We start from the raw sequence: 10,522 nt of genomic DNA, 5'->3' as shown, positions 1-10,522 counted from the left end.
GGGTGAAACTACTTAATTGCTGGGTTGAACTTACCCAATGTTTGGGTTGCAAAATTTAAGTCAAATCAGGGGTAAACCAAAACTCTTACTGCCATGGATGGTTTGTCACCGTCTAAAGCAATGCTGTAATGATAAATTAATTTAAGTAATTACTCAGCCTTGCTCAAGCATAGATGCAGGGAAAATGTTAACAAAAAGTGGCAGTAAGAATGTTGGTTTACCCAAGTTATCGTCACTTATGCTTATTCAATCTCATTATGCAATATAAATTAATAACGACCTCATGCCGACACATACCACACAGATACAGCTTATTTCAAATCGAAAGTCAGTTTATTTTATATGCAATTAAAATACACAGCAATATCCCAGTAGGTATTAAGGGCAAAAAAAACACATATAGGAAACACACATGACTTCTAACTTAAAATTAAGTGATCCTGCCTGAATCATCTAAATTTTGGTTTGGGAGCAGGCAAATCTGATGGTCTGACAAGGTTGAAGCTAACTTAAAATGACAATAACCTGAAAATACAACACTGACATTCTTACAAACTCAGGCAGTCTCTAGCTGAAAAGTTAATGAATATAAAAACACTTTCATCCATAAAAGGTGTGTGTGTGTGTGTGTGTGTGTGTGTGTGTGTGTGTGTGTGTGTGTGTGTGTGTGTGTGTGTGTGTGTGCGCACGCTACTGGCACTCTCCTTGGTTGTGTGCAGAGTCAGGGCAGGGCTCAATATCTCCCTCAGTCAACGTGTCCTTATGGGAGAAGGAAGGTGGCAACCAGAGTGACACTAAGGGAAGTGGGGGGAAAAAAAGTTTTGATAAGTGGGCTGTCAGATTCTTTTGAAACACATACCATGGAAAACACAATACACAACATTAACTAAGGCTGTAACGATATTGCATCGAACCGAGGGATCGCGGTACGCAGACCCACGAACCCCTATCGCGACCCTTCCTCGCAGAATCGCGATGCGCCCTTTCCCAGTTTACCCCTCAGTCTAGAAAACAGCAGGATACAGGCATATTTGCATGCGCTTAAAAAAGACAAGTAGAAAAGGGGCGCGCACATTTGCGAGTAACACTTCCATTCACCCATCTCTCTTATAACATGTTCCGTCCAACCAGCACGTGCATCTGTTGTTATCCATTGCCTGAGCAAACTCCGCGAGACGAAAAACTTGGGCAAACATCGGAAGGTAAAGCACAGAAATGAACAACAGACCAAGAAGGCTTTATCAAACGTGTGAAGACGTTTTTTATTCATGCATGCGCCGTTGTATGTTGAGTGGAGATATACGTTGAACGGACAGAGAGAGAGAAAGAGAGCGAGAGAGCGAGATGCTCCGTCTGCCCAAATTCTTAGACCAGCCTGAAATCGCCACGCTCTAATAAGGGAGTGTCGTGCGAACGTTGAGGTCGATGTGGATATCTAAGCAGCATTTCTTCCCCGCATTGACCGCCAGTCTAGCGAAAACATGCTCCATTTCAGCCTCTGCATCCATGCGCGCTCTTGACAAAATGTCAAATCACAAAACCAAACAAAGGACAACGTGCATGTTGCATAGTGAGATCATAACCGAGGTTCATTTCGAGTTTTGTTTGTATAAGCGTGTGCGCGCTGCTGCACGATCAAAAAAGTTACAAAAACATTACTCATCAAAATTAAGTGTTGCATTTCTGTAAGTAACTTAATAGCCTACAACATGTTTCCTGACAAAATATGAGCAGTGTTGTTTTCAGTTAATGTTTGGATATTAATTAGATAATGTTTGATAATGTGAGACAGTTGTTATAGGCTACCTATTGGAACCCTGACCCTTCTTTCTCCCTCTCACACACGGTCAGCATCTCAGCATGATGTGATCTAAGCCTATTATTAATAAGCATATTTTCCCTTGGTGAACATCCCTTATTTGACTGTGTTCTGCTTTGATGTCAACACTTGGGGAACAGGTTGCAGTGATATATCTGCAACATCATTTAGGCCTAGACCTACAAAATAATGTAGGCAGGTAAATGAAAAAGAAATCATATATATATATTCACTAGGCAGTCATGGGTGAGCGGTTAGGGCGTCAGACTTGCATCCCAGAGGTTGCCGGTTCGACTCCCGACCCGCTAGGTTGGTGGGGGGAGTAATCAACCAGTGCTCTCCCCCATCCTCCTCCATGACTGAGGTACCCTGAGCATGGTACCGTCCTACCGCACTGCTCCCCATGGGGCGCCACTGAGGGCTGCCCCCTTGCATGGGTGAGGTATAAATGCAATTTCCTTGTGTGCAGTGTGCAGTGTTCACTTGCGTGCTGTGGAGTGCTGTGTCACAATGACAATGGGAGTTGGAGTTTCCCAAAGGGCTTTCGCTTTCACTATATATATATATATATATATATATATATAGTGAAAGCGAAAGCCCTTTGGGAAACTCCAACTCCAAGATATATATATATATCTTTTTCATTATATAATTTTTTAAATTTATTATTTTTTTTATATATTTTTTTTTCCTTAAAAAAAATAAATCGTGGGGCGTATCGAACCGTGGGTCATATATCGTGATACAAACCGAATCGTGGGTTGGGTGTATCGTTACAGCCTTAACATTAACATAACTATGGATCTGATTAACATAATATTTGACAAACATTTTGTACAGAATTTATCATATTTTACTGACCTCTAGCAGCTCTAGACAGCTTCCATCCAGCAGCAAAGAGTCCCTGGCCATCTTCTCAGCTGCAAAGGAGAGATTAACACACAACATAACCATAACTATGCATATCTGATTAACAGAGTGTGATTCAGACTGTTAGATCTTTGAAACACACATACATTTTGTGTAGATTTTTTAACATCTGCTCACCTTTAGAAGCTGTTGGTCTTACTCAGCATTTTCCAACATGGTCCTACAAGGGGGCTTAATGTACTGCAACTAGACCGCTTCCATCCAGCAGCAAGGAATCCTGGCCATCTTCTCTGAAAAGCAGAATAATCACAACAAACATGACTGCATCTCTGATTAACACTGTGAGATACACAGATTGTTTTAAGTTGAACTAAAATTGTGCATACACACAGTTAATACTAATTTAGATTTCATAAACAGATTCCCATCATAATTCACTGTGCCTGCATATATTCTGTTGCACATGAGCGTGAGCTACTTCACTGGCCTGAGCCCACTCATATTCTTGTGACACACCAAATTTCAAGTCTTATTACAGTATGTATTAATGGTGCATGTGGGCCAACTGTAATACACATTTCAAATGATCTTGCAGGCCGAACAAAAGGACTCGGCCAGTTTTGACCCCTGGGCCTTAGTTTGACATCCCTGGTGTAAATGTATGAACGTTTACTCACTTTTAAAAACCGTTGGTCTTTCTCAGCATTTTCCGACACGGTCCTACAAGGGGAATCAATGTAACTAGACAGCTTCCGTCCAGCAGCAATCCTGGCCATCTTCTCGGCTGAAAAACAAAATAAAACACACAACATACAGCTCTGATTAACACTGTGAGATACACAGATTGTTTTATCTTTGACACATTCATTTTGTGTAGATTTGTAACATTTTACTCACCTCTACCAACTCTATCTGGCTCCCATCTATCAGCAAGGAGTCCTGGCCATATTCTTTGCTGCGAAAGAGAGAATAACACACAACATAAACACTATGGGTCTCAGGATAAAATATGAAACTTAAACAAATAGATTTTTGACATTTAAAAATACATAAGCTACATTTTGTGTAAATTCATTCAATTCAAGTTTGCTCACCTTCAGAAACCGACTAGTTCCACTTATTTTCAGACATGGGGGTCGCGTACAGTAACAAGACAGCTCCACCCAGCAACAGGGTCCCTGGCTATCTTCTCAACTGCAAAGCAAAATATAACACAACATAAACATTAGGCTATTCATCTCTGATAAACAGTGTGAAACAGACTGACATTTGAAACACACATACAACTTTTAAACTTAAAACCACCCAGTAGCCTACCTCATTTCTATCTTTTGATTTATCTTAGAGATGTACACATAATAATGGGAGCTTACCTAATGTTCCCCGGGTCCTATGTTCCCCGGGTCTTATGTTCCCCTGTCTTTGTATGGGAATGGGGAACATAGGACCCTTTTTTCTAAAAAAGGGTTCTATGTTCCCCGCATTATATGTTTCCGAGTTTTCAAATTGTGCCCTTTCCAAAACCATCCCTAAACCTAACCTGTCAGAAATGCAATGTTTCTGAGTTGTAAATTTGTGCCCTGACCTTACTTACTGTATCATTGGCCCTGACCATCCCTAAACCTAACCTGTCAGAGGTGCAACAACAACCTGCGCTTTGCCAGTCTACTTGGAAGCAGCAGGGAACATAGGACAAAAGCTAAAACAGCACACACACACACACACACAAGTTCAAAACATGCTTCCTTGACAACCCCCTTTTACATGAACATGAAAAGGGCAAAATGGGTGTATTGTTAATGTATATCCAAACAACTCTAGCCTCAACAAAGTAACATTTGTTGCTAGCACGTTAGCATGTATGCTAGCGGCAATTTAAAGCAGAGAAAAGTAGCTAGTTTTTTCCCTCTGGTGTTAGATGCCATACAGTGTGATATTAACTGGAAAGGTTATGGCTAAACTTACATCAAAACGAATTCATAATGAAACAGAGTTCGTTTCTACAGTAAACCAAGCACCCAATGAAGCAGACATTTTGCAACAAACTAGCAAACAAACCATGATTCTTGTTGTTAACCCGTTAGCATAACGCTAACCGTTAGCATAATGCTAACGGCATTAGTAAACCAGACTGCTGGTGTTAACTTCAGATGCCACTGATGTAACTCCAACGGGACATGTTATACACTTAAAAACGAAGTTACATTTATAATAGAGTCAATTTCTAACAAGAAACTAAGCTCCCAACGAACTGAACATAGTTGTGAAGTGGCAGTGGGACCTACCATAACTGTGTGCAGTATGCGAAGTCATTTCAAATCACTATAGCAACCATAAACAATACAACGGTTTTGCTCTCCCCTGTCAATTACGTATTGAAACTATGAAAAAAATGACATGATGGGACTAAAACAATCAACTTACCTTACATAGGACTTTAATTTCACCGACTTCTTGAACATTTTCTGCAGGGTGGCCCATATTGTCAGTAGAAATTTGAAACGATCTTTCACGGACATCAGAGCAGTCTCGTAACCCAATGAAATGGGTTACTGGCTGGGTTAACATTATGGGTTAAAACTACCCAAAACTACCCAACCCGTACCTAACCCAGCGTTTTGGGTTACAAAAATAACCCAGCATTTTTAAGAGTGTAATAATAATAACAACAATAACAATAATAATAAGAAGTTATGATTTTAAATGTTTAAATTCAGTGCTCAGTCAATTGGACAGGTAAACCGTGCTTGATAAAGGAGTTATAACATAGTTATCATATAGCCTACTTTCAAACTAGGCATTTCTTAGATTTGCATAAAAGTGGTTCTTTAGTGCAATGTTACAAAAAAAAAAAACATCAGAATGCATCAGTCAGCCGGTTAACCTTCAGTGTTTCCCAGCTTCTTTCAATGCCACATTCACTGTGAACGAGCTTTTTACACACAGTTTGACATGGGTGCTGTACCATGGTGCTCCTGCACATGGAAGCCGACAAGGGGAGACAAAGGGGTCAGTTACTTGTCATGGGCCCTCATTACATTGAATATATTGCTGAGTGGGGGGCCTTTGCAGATGACTTTGTCCTGGACCCTGCCAAAGCTGTCAGCGGCCCTGCTCCTGCAACCTAGTCCTTGGAGGGCACCATAAGGCACTGTCTTCATGGCACAGACCGAGTTGGAAGAAAGAGGCCAAAAGTCAACCATTAGCACCAGCCATCTGCTCTGAGGTGGCCTGAACAGCGCTGAACGTAGCCTATCTGGTATACAGGGCCTTTTACCCGTGGCCCAACAGTTCCTAGAGGCCGATACTGTTTTTTCCTTCTTCTTGTTCTAGGGCAGGGGTGGGAAACCTTTTTTATTCGAGGGGCCACTTCACATTCATCCGAGGGCCACACACGTCTTCCGAGGGCCGTATTATAAACACAAACCAGGATTTCCCCCTGCACTTTAGGCCTATATTGAAGGCAGCCACCTTTAAAACAGACCCCAACTTCTCTAGGTCCCCGGAATATAACTTCATTGTATTGCAAATGCATTTTCTAAGATTCCTTTACAAAATATGTCGTATTTCATGTGAAGCTGCATAACATTCAAATTATATCGGGGGCCGGATAAAACGGCCTCAGCATAGGTTCCCCACCCCTGTTCTAGAGACCAGCTCCCACTGTGTAGAGGGGACAGCCCATTGGTCCATCTTCAAGACAGGAAGTGGACTGAGTCAAGCAGGGTATAGTACCACAACGGCTTGTACTGTATGTGTGAGGGGCCCATTTAAGCCAAAGATACCGGGGGGGGTGTATTTGATCTCAGACCAGCCCTGGACCTGATCCAGCACATGCTTCAAAAGTCAGGAGCCAAGACAAAGACCAGTGGGAACAGCCAGGCATGGACTGGTCATCTTTCAGGCAGGGTAGGGCAGGGCCGGTGGGCCGACTCTTGACATGATGTGTAGGCTATGTATGTGTGTGTGTGTGTATGTGTGTGTGTGTGTGTGTGTGTGTGTGTGTATTCTATTATAAACCTACAAAAACTAACCCTTCTTTGCATCTGCACTTGTTGTTCTGTATATTTCCTGTGCACTCTGTATCTGCTAGTGATGCTGGCTATGATTATGTCCTCGTTTGTTAGTCGCTTTGATTATAAAGCGTCTGCCAAATGCAATGCCATGTAATGTAATGTAATGTAATGTAATGTAATGTAATGTAATGTATGTTTCAAATGTATACAGTACATACGATTCAAATGTATCGTAATTGTCATTCCAACCTGGGGTTCCATGATGTCCTTCTTCAGATCGGAACGAGCGCACCTCCCCGCTCCCCTCCTTGATAAATAAAGGTCTTTAAGGTCAAATGGTCACACACTCGCAGCCGCCTCGAGCGATGCTTCTAACCCGATGTTACTCCTGGCAGGATGTGTCTGAAATAAATGCAAATGGGGGGAGTAGTGTAAGACTATGTTGTGCCTTCCTCAGACATGGTTTCGCAACATTCTGTCTGCAACAACAGGTGTCTTTGAGTGGGCCTGTTTTTAGATGTTGTGTGTGTGAGAGAGACAGCGAGAAAGAGAGAGAGACACACAGAGAGAGACAGGGGGTCTGTGTGTGTGTGTGTGTGTGTGTGTGTGTGTGTGTGTGTGTGTGTGTGTGTGTGTGTGTGTGTGTGTGTGTGTGTGTGTGTGTGTGTGTGTGTGTGAGAGAGAGAGAGAGAGAGAGAGAGAGAGAGAGAGAGAGAGAGAGAGAGAGGGAGTGTTTTGAGTGTGTCTCTGTGTGTGTGTGTGTGTGTGAGAGAGAGAGAGAGAGAGAGAGAGGGAGAGAGGAGAGAGAGAGAGAGAGAGAGAGAGAGAGAGAGAGAGAGGGAGGGAGAGTGTGTGTGTGAGGGAGAGAGAGAGAGAGAGAGAGAGAGAGAGAGAGAGAGAGAGAGAGAGAGAGAGAGAGAAAAGAAAAGGGGGGGGGGGAGAGAGAAAGACAGCGTTTGTGTTTCCTTCCTGAGGAAGTAGTCTCGTGCCAGTTGCCCTCTGAAAGTAACAGGGTGGTTTACAGGGTAAATGTGCAGATGTGTCTGACACCATCGGGGGTGGCAGAGAAATTGTAAATGTTTTAATTTAGTCAACAGCAACAACAACAACAACAACAATAGTAATACAAAAAATGAAAATAAAATAATAAACATCAATAGTAATACAGTAACAACAACAAGAACAACAAAAACAACAATAATAATAATAATTCCAAAAGATATAAAAAAAGATTCAAAACAATCAAAAAGCTTCCTTGTCTAATATGTTGTCATATTAGAAAAAAATATTTTGATTGAAGGCTTTGTGTGTGTGTGTGTGTGTGTGTGTGTGTGTGTGTGTGTGTGTGTGTGTGTGTGTGTGTGTGTGTGTGTGTGTGTGTGTGTGTGTGTGTGTGTGTGTGTGTGTGTCCAGTCTACTAGAGGTGGCAGATGATACATTCAGCTCTGTGGAAGAGGCACGGTGACGTCATAGATGTGGAAATCTTGAAACACGGCACGAGATGTCCTAGAGACAGCCAAAAATGTATTTTGCCACTTTTGCGATGTCAGGGCCAGTGACACAAACAAGAATCACTACTATCCAGTGTTGACACTCAGAGGGAAGACAGTGGTTAAGACAACACAAACAGTATCTTGTTGTGGCATGATAATAATAATAGTAAGTAATAATAATAATAAGTTTAGCACCGACCGTGGCACAACTGCTCTCTGCTGCTTTGTTTATCTCATGTGTATCACAAAACTAGGGCAGTGACAGACATCACGTACAGTATACTTTTATTAGCTGACACGAGTTGCTGGTTTTGAACTATGGACTGTAGGCCAGCAGCATATCTCAGACATGTTTCCACTCACGTGATCAGCAGGGGTTCAACCAATTTGGGGGCTCTTAGCGAAATAGAACTTAGGCATGTTTACATATATGTACATGTATGTATATGTTCATTAATGTGCAATGTCCTGAACAAATAAAGTAAAGTAAAGTAAAGTAAAGTAAAGTAAACTAAGTCTTGCATTGAGAAAGTAAAACCCTTGCCATGTTTAAACTCACACGTGTACTTTTATTGAGTAGCCGGAGATTGACAGCTGTTGTTTTTCAAGCAGGCGGCATGCTTTTTAGAATAAGCTACATTCAGTACGCCCCCTTGTGGCCAATTGCTAGAATTGCTTAATTTCTCCTTTTTTTAATTGGGGTATGATGATTGGGGTATGATATTTTATTTATTTTTTTAGAGGGGATATAATGTAGTGTAATTTCACTAAGCATTGCTAAAGCTGTGTGCTGAGCCATAGCAGTAAACTCTTATATAGCCTATACAGTGAGTCCAATATGTACTGTATTTGATCCCTTGCTGATTTTGCCGGTTTGCCCCCTAATAGACATGATCAGTCTATAAATTTATGATAATATGTATTCAGACATGGAGAGACAGAATATCAAAAAGAAATTCCAGAAAATAACTTAAAATAATATATTTTAATTTATTTGTATTTAATTTAGGCAAATAAGTATTTGACCCCTCTAGCTAAAGAAGATAAAGTGCTTTGTGGCAACGCCCTAGCTGTCTAGCACTGAGGTCAGATGCTTCTTTTAGTTGATGACAATGTTTGTGCATATAGTAGAAAACATTTTTCTTTGCAGATTATCTCTAAAACATTAATAGTTTGTGGCTTGGCAAATGGGAGGTTCAGTTCTCTCCATAGAATTACTATAGGGTTAATATTTGGAGACTGTCTAGGCCAGTGGTTCCCAACCTATGGGTCGGGACCCCCCTTATGGGTCGCCAAAGATCCACAGGGGGTCGCGGAGCCCTCTTGATTTTAAGGGGTTTCGTTTTAAATATATACAGCCCATGTTGAATAAAAGACAAAGCATTTAACTAATAAATGCATAGACGCAACAAATTGTAAGTGCTACATTAAACATTTATTCTATATTTGACCAAAGACGAATTGAGGAATAAAATAACTAAAATAAGTTTTTGCAGGAAACAGAGGGCATCTTGTGACTCTGTCTCGTGCGGGCGCTCGCGTGGTTGGGTCACCAAAGCTTACAATAGTAAAAACATGGGTCCCTGAAGAAAAAGGTTGGGAACCACTGGTCTAGGCCACTTCATGACTTTAATATGCTTCTTATTGAGCCACTCCTTCGTTGCTTTGACTGTATGTTGTGTATTATTGTCATGCTGGGAGATAAAAAAAAAAATGGCCCACCCTTCAGTGTAGTGTTGGAGGGATGGACGTTTGCACTCAGGATTGCACATTACATGTCTCCCTCCATCCATTCGTTGACGATGTGAAGTTGTCCTGTGCCTTGGCCAGACAAACACCCTCAAACCATAATGATACCACTTTCATGCATGATAGTGAGGAAGGTGTTCTTGGGATCATAGACAGCAGTGCTCTTTCTCTAAACACTTTGAATTGTGTTAATGCCAAACAGCTTGATTTTGGTTTCATCTGACTACAGCACCTCCTTATCATATCCTAAACCAGTCTGATGTCCGTTGGCAAACCTCAGGTGGGACTGCACAGGTTCCCTCTGAAGTAGAGGTACCATGTGTGCACAACAGGATTTTAAACCTCTGTGGCATTAAGTGCTACCAGTAGTTTTCTCATTGATTTTGGTGTGTGTGTGTGTGTGTGTGTGTGTGTGTGTGTGTGTGTGTGTGTGTGTGTGTGTGTGTGTGTGTGTGTGTGTGTGTGTGTGTGTGTGTGTGTGTGTGTGAGTGAATTTAGGTCTACCGTAAAGGCCTACACAAGACTTGAGGTACTACTGTGTCAAGTCAAAACTGCATGAACATTTCCAGTGTATA

The 10,522-nt window shown here is 41.6% G+C and overlaps 1 long non-coding RNA gene across 2 annotated transcripts; it reads right to left on the bottom strand.

Annotated features, from left to right (window-relative positions):
- Positions 1-333: 333 nt before the first annotated feature.
- Positions 334-5,303, bottom strand: LOC134457639 (uncharacterized). 2 transcript variants are annotated; one of them, XR_010036467.1, is made up of 7 exons: positions 5,114-5,303; positions 3,784-3,883; positions 3,587-3,644; positions 3,367-3,473; positions 2,867-2,979; positions 2,681-2,739; positions 334-794 (listed from the first exon to the last, which is right to left on the bottom strand). It is a non-coding gene; the product is annotated as an uncharacterized LOC134457639 (long non-coding RNA). The 2 variants fall into 2 exon arrangements; XR_010036466.1 differs by lacking the exon at positions 5,114-5,303 and adding an exon at positions 4,975-5,064.
- Positions 5,304-10,522: the final 5,219 nt, after the last annotated feature.

This window comes from Engraulis encrasicolus, chromosome 10, assembly GCF_034702125.1.
Source record: "Engraulis encrasicolus isolate BLACKSEA-1 chromosome 10, IST_EnEncr_1.0, whole genome shotgun sequence".
In the NCBI taxonomy this organism is placed as follows: domain Eukaryota; kingdom Metazoa; phylum Chordata; class Actinopteri; order Clupeiformes; family Engraulidae; genus Engraulis; species Engraulis encrasicolus.
This window is presented reverse-complemented; position numbering and strand designations above follow the sequence as displayed.